This window comes from Pagrus pagrus, assembly GCF_965226575.1.
Source record: "Pagrus pagrus genome assembly, chromosome: 17".
Classification (NCBI taxonomy): Eukaryota; Metazoa; Chordata; class Actinopteri; order Spariformes; family Sparidae; genus Pagrus; species Pagrus pagrus.
In genome coordinates this window covers 2,533,825-2,547,265 of record NC_140201.1, presented here as the reverse complement: position 1 = coordinate 2,547,265, position 13,441 = coordinate 2,533,825, and the positions used below count along the sequence as shown (strand labels likewise).

The 13,441-nt window shown below is 39.2% G+C and overlaps 1 protein-coding gene and 1 long non-coding RNA gene across 2 annotated transcripts in view; one reads left to right on the top strand and one right to left on the bottom strand.

Annotated features, from left to right (window-relative positions):
* Nucleotides 1–2,818: 2,818 nt before the first annotated feature.
* Nucleotides 2,819–4,268, bottom strand: LOC311272425. Its single transcript, XR_014624559.1, has 3 exons — nt 4,188–4,268; nt 3,565–3,651; nt 2,819–2,880 (listed from the first exon to the last, which is right to left on the bottom strand). It is a non-coding gene; the product is annotated as an uncharacterized lncRNA (long non-coding RNA).
* Nucleotides 4,269–5,611: 1,343 nt separating this feature from the next.
* rnf139 (ring finger protein 139) overlaps nt 5,612–13,441 on the top strand; it is a 51,049-nt gene continuing 43,219 nt past the window's right edge. Inside the window, exons 1-2 of the mRNA XM_084379267.1 lie at nt 5,612–5,702; nt 9,600–9,653. The gene's annotated coding sequence lies outside the window, so the exon portion shown is untranslated. The remainder of the gene's footprint in view (nt 5,703–9,599; nt 9,654–13,441) is intronic.

Here is a 13,441-nt window from a genome sequence, read left to right as displayed (position 1 = left end):
AGGAGGTTCACGAGCTACAGAGCAGAAATGACATCTTAGAGGTTGAACTAAAGAAGCTGAACGTTGACTTAGAAGGTAAGACTAGTTGTGAAATAAACACTTCTTCGACCTTGAAAGTGTTGAAATTAACGTTTTGTTTTTTTCTCCCAGGTTGTAGAAAACAGTTCAGTGACCCGGCAGTCTATAACTGGTGGTGTGGCTACCATAGCCCACTGTAGAGATAATTCATTAAGGTTATTACGAGTCTGCACCTGTCATGTACCTGATGGGGACATGGATGTCTGAGCCAAATTTCATGACAATCCATCCAATAATTGGTGAGATATCTGTGAGATGCCTGTAGATTAAAACCAACCTGTACAAATACTATTTCACTGAACTTTAGTGAGCACGATCAATATTGCTTTAGACAAGATACAATTCCTGTAAAAGTTTAGAGTTAAATGAACTTTAAAGTACTTTAAAGGATAACTACCGTCTTTTACAACCTGGACCTTTTTTCTAGCAAAAGATATGGTCATTTACTCACCCAGATAACTTTGGTGTCATTTGGCGTCGTTCGGACGAAATTAGATCCAGTGTAGCGTCGATATATCCATATAATGCGAGTAACGGGGCAGCGACACACAGCCTCTATATAACACATTATCTGCCACGAAACTAGTTCATTTCACTAATATTTTGTTACGATACGCTAGCGCTATTCCCCTCTGAGTCCGGGCTCGTCTGTTATCAACATCTGGGGTCAAACTAGCAGTAGCAGCTACAGGTAAACAAGCCGCGCTGTCGCGGGTGCGCGCGCAGCTCAGAGACGACATCTTCCAGGTCAGAGGTAGTAGCTCAACCTACAGACCCCGGATGTTGACAATAGACGAGCCCGGACTCAGAGGCTAATAGCGCTAGCATATCGTAACAAAATATTGGTGAAATGAACTAGTTTCGTGGCAGATAATGTGTTATATAGAGGCTGTGTGTCGATGCCCCGTTACTCGCATTATATGGATATATCGGCGCTACACTGGATCTAATTTCGTCCGAACGACGCCAAATGACACCAAAGTTATCTGGGTGAGTAAATGACCATATCTTTTGCTAGAAAAAAGGTCCAGGTTGTAAAAAACGGTAGTTATCCTTTAATGGCCAAGACTTATTGCACTTTTAGAACAAGATGTAAACAATAATTATGAATTTACTGATCAACTTAGAGCCTGATTTACCAAGAAACTCTACTGAACTTCTTTCATAATCTTTCATGGACTGTAAAAAAATATAAAAACAACTGAGTCTGAAAAATCCTGACATCATATCCTGCATATGACTATAGAAAAATTGGGCTCAAAATGGCCCTTTATCTGATTTTGTTGACATCGACCAACTCCCGTCACAAATAATTCAACTTTAAGTCAGCATTTTGTTGTATGACATGCTTACTAAGAGGATCACATGCAGCAGATATACAAGCTGCCGCTCACGTCTGATACTGCAGAGTAGAAACCACATCTGACAGCGACACGAACATCCCGTGAGAAATTACATGAAAAGTTATATTTGGCTAATTTTCTTTTGAACAAGTTAGTCCTAGGTTGAGACTTTAAATATATTATAGGCTGAGTGCCTCAGCAATTTCTCCCTTTCACTACCGCACGCCACTTTACTTTTTACTTTTTTTTTTTTTTTTTTAAATCTGGGCAAACAGTCTGGCACATGTAACCTCAAACCCAGCAGAAACAAAGCGACACTGTCCCCCTGTGGTGCCACAATAATATGTTTTATAAACACATTGATTTCATTTTCAGTCTATCAAAAGGTTTCATGAACTGTGTCATTATATGAACTCTGTGTTATTGTGATATTTATACAATTTTGTGTATTTTGTCTGGGTTTTGTGTAGGGAGGTGGAGAGAGAGTCTGTAAGTGTATACAAAGAACAGTTACTATAAAGTACTGAATTACTAGTGAGGAGGCAACAAAAGATGAACAAGGCCGAACATCTTCAGACGATGCTATCATATGTGTATTATTAACACAATATCAATATTACATTTTTTAATATGACGGTTATCGTGAATATCCCGATATTGCAACAGCCCTTATTTGTTTTATGGTGTACTTTATTCTGTTATCAAGTTTTTTTGGTGTGTTTGTCTGAAATGTGTGATTTTTATTTGTCTTTTTTTTTCCTGTTTTGTCAAGTTACATCTGAAATGTGTGTTTTCTGTATTGTTGATCAGTTTTATGAAAGACTGTTTTTTCTCTTTTCTCATGTATTTGTGTCATGTTGTGTTGTTTGGAGTTATGTATATATATCTGCTTAATTTCTTACAATCACTGCATCTAATAAAGTCAATGTGCCTGAAACATTACATTAATGACTCTCTATATGTATGATTCATTATTGGCATTGTTTTGCTTTAGTGTGTATGTAAGTGTGCAGAAGTTGAGTGTGTGTGTGTGTGTGTGTATGGCTGTGAGTGCTCACAGCTGCCATGTTCACTGGTATAATAGAAGGCAGTGACCTACTTGACAACAGGCCTCTGTCTGTCAGGCTGTTCCTGCAAAACTTGCCTGAATAAATAAAAGAGAAAAAATCTGCTTTTTGCTCGCTGAGAGCAGGATGTAAAGGCAACATAAGCGTCTGTTAGGTTGCAGCTAGAGGATGGTTTCAGATGAACTAATAGATATATGATGGCACAGCCTGATATGCACTGCATTTAGATAGCAGCAATGTATCACTTCCTGTTTTTACTCTAGAACTGCAGATTTTCACACTTTTTACTTGTCGCTGTTTCTCAGAACAAGTAAAAAAAAGAGTGAGTGTAAACTTACCACAGGGCCTGGCTCTCCACGATCACCTCTGGCTCCTCTGATCCCTGGGCCTCCCTGTTTGACACAAACAAATATCATAGAGTTGGTACACAATCAACACATTATTGAGTTCACAGAGAATGACCCGATCACAAGTGGACAGCTAACACTCAAACCACATTGGTTTGGGCCGCATGTGACCACATGTCCGCTAAACTGACATCCTCTGTGAAACAAGAAGAAGAAGAAGAGGCCACAACAAGAAGTTGAATGGATTCAACACTGTCTGGTTTCCAGGTGGTTAATTGTGACCCTCTATTAACCTGCCAATGTCAGTGACAGATGTTCGTGAACGCACCGTTTCAACTAACCATTGAACTAGTGAACACAATATCTCCTGAGTTGTTGCCTGAGCAGAAAAGTGACAGAAGAAGCTTCCAAAATCCCTTAAAAGAATCGCTGCATTTTGTGAGTTGTTGAGTTTGGAGAAATGCTGTTTTGTATCCATTTATGAATTCAGCCTCACAGTGTCTCACACAGTAGACGTGCAGGTGATGTTGTGCATGCTTCAGTTGTTCACTGCCTGTTTTCTACCTGCTGTTATATATCTAATATTCCTGAAGAAACCTCTCTGATGAGCAGGTGTGATCAAGATGTATACTTTATATATGTGTATTTACAATATGATCCAAATCATTAACTTTGTCCGTGTCTGATTGTGAGTGGGTTTAATATTTGGTGTATTTGTGTGTGGCTCACTGGAGGTCCAGCAGGGCCGGGGGGGCCTTTGCTGTCCTGGGTGCAGGTGCAGGCTTTGGGCATGGCTGGGCAGTCTGCCTCCTTCCTCTGGATGATCAGAGCATGATGAGGATGACACAAAGACAAAAAAACCCAAAAAAATGAAAAAGAAGAAAAGAGAGAAAGAAAGAAAAGAAAACATATGGCAATGACATGTCATGAGAAGTGATAAAATAAAGAAAGCAAAGTGCGAGTGTGACTTATTCATTCACATAAAACATGAATCTCTTATCTCTTATTGTGTGACTGTAACGTATATTCAAGCTGACAGGGAAAGCATTTTCTTGCTAACTTCTCTGACACGTCTTGTTGGAAACAGGAAATATCTAGTTGATTTGGTACAGATTACAGATTATCAAGTTACCGTTAAAGACACAGTGCTGTCGGGTTTATAAAAGAGAAGATAAACATAATGTAAAACCGTTAAAAAGGTTTTACAATACTTCCCAATGCACAGATGATTTATGGTAGTGTACAAGATACAGTAAATTACTTTCAACAGTTATTTAATTGTTATTCTGTGCACAGACAGAAGAGTTAACTGGAGTAAACAGATGTTTAGAGAGAAATGAACTTGACCTCACCAGACCAGGAAGTTCACAGCATTTGTCTCTGTTTGCCCACGAAGTGCTGCAGACGATATCAAAGATCTGGAGCTGGAACTGCAGAGGAGGAAATCACACACAACAACCTTTAACAACACAAACCAGCAAGATATGCAGAAATAAATAACTGACTGAACTGAACTGGAGTATACAGCGTCCCACAAGGCTGGAAATGATTCAGTCATTAAATGAAGCAGTGCAAGAAGGAGGAAGAGTTTTCTTGTGTTTCAATAAACTGAAAAATCTCATTTTGTGGTTTTAGTCAATGTCTTTTACTCATGCAGTGATCAATAACTGTTCACCATCTCCAAGCAAATAAACTCACACAGGGATGAGACAGTTTTATATAAAGACCTGACTCAACATTACAGGGTAACTCTATTATAGGGTGAAGCAAATGATCCAAATCGATACAGCGAGAACCAGAGATATAACCTTTTTTTTTATCCCTTTTTCCTTTTCTAAACAAGCTGCTTACATTACCCACAATGCAACGTAACCACTGAGTGACATCACTGGAGCCAATTTATCAGATTACATAGCTTCCACTGAAGCCACAAAAAAAACTTTGAACTACTTTTTTTTCCACATCTGCAGTAGTACTCGCCAAAAGACCTGCAAACGCACTTTAATGTGTGACATTTGTTACCATCCCTTCAGTTTTTTTGTGAAACAAGAAGCACTCAGAGTACTCATGTCACAATGCTGTTCGCTGTTAATTTTAAAGTCATTATATGTATTATATATTATGCATATTATATTATATAATTATAAGAATACTATTTCTTTGTAAATGTACATATTACTGTAGCTTAACACAGGAAAACTGTAATACAAAAACAATACAATATAGTTAATTTACAACATGAGAGTGTTAAAATAATAGGGGTTTTTTGTCGGGTAGCTTTTTATACTGAAGGAAACCGTATTACATTTTACAGATTCATATGTTATACTTTACAGATATGACGTACAAATACAGTAAAATGATGTTAATGTGAGGGGTTTAAGAATGAATGAATTATTCTTCCTTAATGTTTCAGAGTGTTTTCCTTAGGTTTAACACTTGGGAAAATAACATAACATTCACAATCATGCTATATTATATATTATATAATGTTATTGAAAGTTTATTGAAATAACTATTAAGTCCATCAATCATAATAATAAACCAATTTCCATTCTGGGACACTTCATACAGTCAGGCTTCAAGGAGAAGTATTTTTACTGCTTTCAATAACAAAACGCGTCAAACGTGTAAGGATTCAGGAAGCTAATGATTTCCATCCCCGCGAAACAACGTCTGTTTGAATTTTAAAGATGAGCTCGCCTCATCCAATCACTGATCAGCAGAGTTTGATTCTGTCCTCTCATTGGACCAATTATCGCGGGACTGCCCAGCGGGTCACTGGTCACTGCTGACCAGTCTGCGCCGCTCAGTCCGCCGGCTCACGGAGCTGTGTCCGACCCGGAGGATCACGACATGTAGCACAGGTATGCTAACAGTTTATTTTCTTAAAACTTGGAGTACTCGACCGTTTGTTGTCGGAAAAATACTCACCTCAGCTTGTGACCGAGGGTATATTTAGCAGGCTGACTGAGCCGGGGGGGTGAGTTAGTTTGGCGGGGTTCATGCTCGATGCTAACATTGTTTACATCTCGGATGCTAGCTGTGGCTAATGCAGCGTCTCCCGAAGAGAGTTAAAGCTGTAAAAAAGGCGGTTTTGTTAGCTTGCTGGCAATGACTGCGTGTGGACATTTAGTAGTTACACAGCTTTTAAAGCACATTTCTATCTACAGACCAACACCCTCTGTTACTACTAGCGCCGTTTTTACGGATTTAAAATGTGCCATTTCACTGTGTGAGCGCTAATTTCATACCGTTAAATACCATTACTCCTATTTAAAAGCTCATCTGGTGGAGGGGCGACCTGTGGCATGTCCAGTGACCGGGTTCACTGTGAAATCATCATTTACATGTCCAGGAAACAGCATGTTCAGTGGATAGCATCAGTAACATGTACAGGGAAACTATTTGTCAGTCTTCTGCTGCAACAAATGAAAGCACTGAATTGCCACAGGATTTCAACGAGACCTGTGTCAGGAATGTATGTTTATTCTACCTAAAACTGCAAGGGCAGCTCCTTCCAGCGTCAGCAATACAGACAGTTTTTGTAGAGATCCAAAATGTGCATAAGTTGGGACAGGATTACACCTTAAATAAACTACGTTCACTATTGAAAGATGACGTGTGTCTAACAGATGATGCTGTTGCTAAAATCTGTGAGAAGGATGCAGATCTGTTCTCTGTCTGTCATCAGAGACCACTGAGAACAACATATTCAAGAGCTCAGACGTTCAAAATGACGTTCAAATACATAGAGCCTAAAAAAGTAACATTAGGACATGATGAAAATATGACACAAAAGTTTGCTTACTACATACCTGTGACACAAACAGTAAGTAACTTATGAGAATCAGCATTATAGAAGAATTCAGTCTTGTGTAAGTGACGGACTGAACTATAAGTCCAACCAGTTCTTTATTGAAAATCCAGGATGCCTGAAGCTCATTCTGGACCAGGATGCTTTTGAAATTGTCGGCTCTGCTAAGAAAAAACACAAAGTTGTTGCAGTTTATCTTTCTGTGGCAAATCAGAATCAGAATTCCTTTATTGTCCCACAACGGGGAAATTTGTTTGCCACAGCAGCCAAAGGACAGAATATTTACAAAAAAACAATCATAAAAAATTAACAATATAAATTAAGAAGGTAGGAAATAGAATAGACTTGTATATACATATTAACATGATATTGTACAAAATTAACAGCAGTGAATTTTTATTTACGATATAAATAATAAATATGGGTTGCAGAATGAGGTCTACTGGGAGCAGTGCTGATTGTAGACTCTGACAGCAGCAGGAAGGAAGGACCTGCGATACCGCTCCTTCACACACTTGCCGAAGGAGCTGCCCAGTGCTGTGATGGTGTCCTGCAGGGGGTGGGACTCCTTCACCAGCCTGTCCATCAGCCTGCTCTCTCCCACCACCTGCTCTGGGTCAAGAGGACACCCCAGGATGGAGCTGGCCTTGTTGATAAGTTTATCAAGTCTCCTCCCGCCTGCTGCCGAGATGCTGCAGCTCCAGCAGACTACACCATAGAAAATGGCTGATGCCACCACAGAGTCATAGAAAGTCCTCAGGAGTGCCCCCTGCACTCCAAAGGACCTGAGCTTCCTCAGCAGATGGAGTCTGCTCTGACCTTTCTTATATGTTGCTGCAGTGTGATCAGTCCAAATTTACCTGCTCATGTGCGGTCCAATACTGATCACATGTCCCTTGTCTCATTGTGCAGAGAGAATGACCTAAAACAATCTGGAAGTGCTAAAGTTTTCTCAGAGATGTTGGTGGATTAAAAAGATTTAGAGGAAAATGGAGTAACTGTGGGTGGAGAAACAGTCAAAGGGGCTCTGTCCTGAGTGATTCGATCACAAGTGGACAGCTCTACAGTCGGCTTGTCAGTTCACATCTGGTAGTATGTATCTCACTTACCTGCTCTATAATTAAATAAATGGTCATCAATGTAACAAACGGATGTGATAGTTTTAAACAAATACAGAAATATCTTCATGTATAATATATTCTGAATTCATAAATGGGTACAAAACAGCATTTCTCCAAACTCAACAACTCACAAAAATGTTAAGACTTTTTTAAGGGGGTCGGGATTTTCTCCACACGTGACAAAGAAGTATCCTGTATTGGTTAATGTCTACTGTATTTGTCAAATTTGGCACGTTTATGGTCATGACTTCTTTGATACATTTAGTGTGAGACAGTAAGACGCACTTTAAACACAGAAGCAGACAGGCTGGTACAGCGATGCCGCGACAAACTGACACTTTTTACAAGGAAACAAACAACTTCATGTTTTGATTTAATGCTGAATTTACAAGAAGGCACCGATGATTTAGACTTTCTAAAAAACAGTGTTTCACGAAGTTTAGGAAGTTTTTCTCAACTCAACAACTCACAAAATGCAGCGATTCTTTTAAGGGATTTTGGAAACTTCTTCTGTCACTTTTCTGCTCAGGCAACAATTCAGGAGATATTGTGTTCACTAGTTCAACGGTTAGTTGAAACGGTGCGTTCACGAACATCTGTCACTGACATTGGCAGGTTAATAGAGGGTCACAATTAACCACCTGGAAACCAGACAGTGTTGAATCCATTCAACTTCTTGTTGTGGCCTCTTCTTCTTCTTCTTGTTTCACAGAGGATGTCAGTTTAGCAGACATGTGGTCACATGCGGCCCAAACCAATGTGATTTGAGTGTTGTACTCAGAGCTGTCCACTTGTGATTAGGGATGTGCACGGTTACTCGGATACTCGGGTACCCGAGTAGACAATCTGCTAATCGGTTACGAATTATTAACCGGTTAACCTAGGATTATTTCATTGTCAGCGATGCCGGGTGTATAGTCGCTCTGTTTCTCGTCTATTTCAGCCTTTACACCGACCCCACCGGTGTGTTTGTAACGTTAGCTTATCCAGAAGCCGAGCAGTCAAGCCTGTCCAATAGGGACCCGTGTGCCGTCACATGACGGGCTAAAATCCAATGGGAAAACATGATCTGCCAAAGATCGTTTATTTACATCAAGATGGTTGCTCTGTTGCCGTGTGTGATCACTACTATCAGGAAATCTCCCGTAAATCCTAATAAATAATGCGTAAATTAACATGTATGCAATATTTCGGGGTCCGCCTGCTATTCCGACATGTCTCTCTTTAGACATGCCGCTATTCCGACAAGTCTCCGAAAATGGCAAAAAACAATGTCGAAATAGTGGGACGCTTGAAAAATAATTTTAATGCCGCTATTCCGACAATTACAGGTCACTGTCTAAATAGCGGCATGTCGGAATAGCAGCATGTAACCGCATTTGTAACCTTAAACTGGCTTACAACCACTCAACGAGTTCGATGCGAAACCACTTAAGGTTCAAGAAACACGAAAGCATAAGCACCGCTAATTACTGAAAAAATAAAAAATAAATCCCGGGGTATAAATGCGCTCCGTCCAGAGGGGGAACTTTTTTTTTTTCCCAGTCATAAACTCATATGTGCATCTTAAACTCCAATCTACTCTTATTAACCACCTGATATTTTGTCTGACGACGCTGTGTGTCAGCAATGCGCTGTCTGATGGACAGAGCGCATTTATGAGTCATATATTTTATTACTCGGTTACTCGATTAGGACCAGGTTCGGGTACTCGGTTAGAAAATTACTCGAAATGCCCATCCCTACTTGTGATCGGGTCATTCTCTGTGAACTCAATAATGTGTTGATTGTGTACCAACTCCATCCTATTTGTTTGTGTCAAACAGGGAGGCCCAGGGATCAGAGGAGCCAGAGGTGATCGTGGAGAGCCAGGCCCTGTGGTAAGTTTACACTCACTCTTTTTTTTTAATTGTTCTGAGAAACAGCGACAAGTAAAAAGTGTGAAAATCTGCAGCTCTAGAGTAAAAACAGGAAGATACATTGCTGCTATCTAAATGCAGTGCACATCAGGCTGTGCCATCATATATCTATAAGTTCATCTGAAACTAGAGATGCACAGATCAATCGACAACCGATCGCAATCGGACGATAATGCCCCTATTGGTTTTGATCGGAGTTCTCAAATAGATCAAAGCAGGCCGATCAGATGACGTTTCAATATAGAGACATAGGCTGCGTCTCAATTCAGGGTCTGCAGCCTTTGAAGGCCAATTACGTCACAACGTCGTGCGAAGGCTGTCCAAATTCGAAGGCTCCTTCAAACGCAGCCCACAAATGCAGCCTGCCCTTCCTGTTTTTGGAGGACGCACCGCTACTATCCTTCGCGGCCTGCTATATCCCAAGATCCTTTGCGCATCGTTGCTCAGTCCCGAAACAGAAGAGGAAGCAAGAGAAAATGGTGATATCAAGTGGCGCAGACATGACATTCAAATTTAAGTAATGTGTTTATACTCGGTTTTTAGTCATTTGAACATCCAATGCCAGATATGTTAAACTTCAAGGGACTATAAAACCTCCAAATTATAACTTTCAGTTAAAATACGTGACGCTGGTAATGCTATGGTAAATATAGTTGATATTCACTAATGGGTTAATGTTTATTTTGTAATGTTGATAATTCAATTTAGATTTGACACATTTTGTTGTTAATTTTTGTACACACACAAATAAATGTACACGTTTTGAACCAAAATAGACTTTAATGCATCTCTTCATTCACATTCATTCTCTAAGAAAGAGCCTCTAGAGAGAGTGAAATGTTTATTGTTGGTGCACATGTTGTGTGTTGTGCACATAATCCATTTTTTATTTTAAGATTTAATTCCTTTTTCCACAGGAAAACTAAGGTTTATAGTTTACAACTTGTATCGACTCTAAGAGAGTGAAATGTTTTCTGTTGTCTGTGTCGGTGCACTGCACATGTTGTGTGTTGTTGTTGTACACATAATTATTGCCACAAGTAGGGATGTCACGATTACAGTTTTCCTTAGTACGATTATTGTCAGAGAATTTATCACGATATTACGATAATCACGATTATTATGGGTTGATTGATTTCACAACTCTATTCATATGTAAAATCACATGAACACTCCTTGAAGGTCTTAAAGTTTCCTTTATTTCTATCTTTTGATGCCAACATAACAAAAATATATAGCAACAAAGTCAAGTAACCAAACAAGAGCTTTGTTTGGGCTGTAATGACTTATGTTGATTGTCAAAATATAATTATATTACTAAGTATATGACCCAATATTTGTATTTGTATATTTAAGTATCAATATATATAGGACCAATCATTAATCCCCCAGGAGAATTGTTTAAATTATTTATCGAGCTGGAAGCACAAGCCCAACGTTTACGCATAGATGGGAGAAAGCAAAAGGAGGTGATGCTAAATGTTCACTGACTGAGTGAGGACCTTGACTACATGGCGTTTTCTTCTACAGGTCACTGCACACTGACACTGAGACTGAGACTGTCCGATGACAAAAAAAAGAAAAAGAAAAAAAAAAGCGATCGACCTCACGCTGCACTGAAAGGCGAACCCGTGTCATACTATTACACAATTAATTGCAAATGACACGCTAATTTCCTACCAATTCAATGCAACGTTAGGAAAACATTGACATTAGTTAATGTTACTGTGTATTTACCTTTGTTTTGGCAAACAAAGTCGGGTGGTTGTCCCGCAGGTGGTGAAACATATTAGATGTGTTTCCTCCTTTGACTGCATTTTTTTAATAACATGATTTCATGCTGGCAAGCCGTCCTCAAAAACGACACCCTGGTCATTTTTCCTGTATCCAAAATATTCCCACATGGCTGCCATTTTCCCCACAGGCACGCCTCTCTTCTGCAACTTGCAGGGACCAAAACAAAGTAACACACGCAGGCGCGGCAACATGTTGGTGTTGCGTAACTTTGTTGCCAATTCAACCAATTCATGGTTCCGGCATAATATTTTCTGACGGTATTCAGGAAACGTTGCGATCAATTAATCGTAGCGCTTAATACCGCAATTAATTGTGAAATCGAGTAATCGTGACATCCCTAGCCACAAGAAAGCTTAAGCTAGTAAGCTACAGTTACTCTATGTAAGCTGAGTTCAAGTTGTCTCTAAGAGAGTCTCTAGAGTGTGAAATATTGCACATTGCCTCAGCCTGCAATAAAACAGTGGTCAATTCATGATAGTTTCTCATCTCCTAATTTTTATACTTAATACAATGTCAATGTTGTGTAAGAAGAATCATTAATTCAATATATGAAAGTTACACAAGACAACAATATAGAAGAATTTATGGATTTGACGCTGTGATCGGTGATCGGCAGATACTGCTTTCGGTGATCGGTGATCGGCCCCAAAAAATCCTGATCGGTGCATCTCTAACTGAAACCATCCTCTAGCTGCAACCAAACGTACGCGTACGTTGCCTTTAAATCCTGCTCTCAGCGAGCAAAAAGCAGATACTCAGTGGCTTTCCTTGTTGTATCTGCTTTGGCTAAGCTACCGTAGCCGGCTTGTCAGAGGTCATCTTATTTTTCTTTTTTTGTATTTTTTTGTTTGTTTTTTTCTATTTTATTTATTCAGGTAAGTTTTGCAGGAACAGCCTGACAGACAGAGGCCTGTTGTCAAGTAGGTCACTGTCTTTCTATTATACTAGTGAACATGGCAGCTGTGAGCACTCACAGCCACACACACACACACACACACACACACTCAACTTCTGTTCACTTACATACACACTAAAGCAAAACAATGCCAATAATGAATCATACATATAGAGAGTCATTAATGTAATATTTCAGGCACATTGTCTTTATTAGATGCAGTGATTGTAAGAAATAAAGCAGATATATATACATAACTCCAAACAACACAACATGACACAAATACATGAGAAAAGAGAAAAAACAGTCTTTCATTGAACAACAACAATACAGAAAACAAACATTTCAGATGTAACTTGACAAAACAGGAAAAAGAGACAAATAAAAATCACACATTTCAGACAAACACACCAAAAAAACTTGATAACAGAATAAAGTACACCATAAAACAAATTAGGGCTGTTGCAATATCGGGATATTCACGATAACCGTGATATAAAAAAATGAAATATTGATATTATTGTTAATAATACACATGATAACATCGTCTGAAGATGTTCAGTCTTGTTCATCTTTTGTTGCCTCCTCACTTGTAATTCAGTACTTTATAGTAACTGTTCTTTGTATAAACTTACAGACTCTCTCCACCTCCCTACACAAAACCCAGACAAAATACACAAAATTGTATAAATATCACAATAACAACGTTATCATGAATTCAAATCCTGACAGCCCTTAAAGAACAATACAGACAAAGTAATAACATTTTAAAAGGCACAACATTTTTGACAATATAACAACAAAACAAAACACAAACCAGAAAAGGGAAGTACCCACTATCTTTCTCCTTGTTGCTGTTTGTTGTTTTGGGCTCGGCTCCCTTTTAAAGAGATTTCTCTTGGATCATCTGAATCTCTCCATGATATTATGGTCAGTAGATGGAGAAATCCCTAAACTACTTGTGATTGTGCACTGAGAAATGTTTTAACTATTTGGACTATTTGGCTGCGCAGTTTTCTACAAAGTGGATCACCTCGCCCCATCTTTGCTTGTGAAC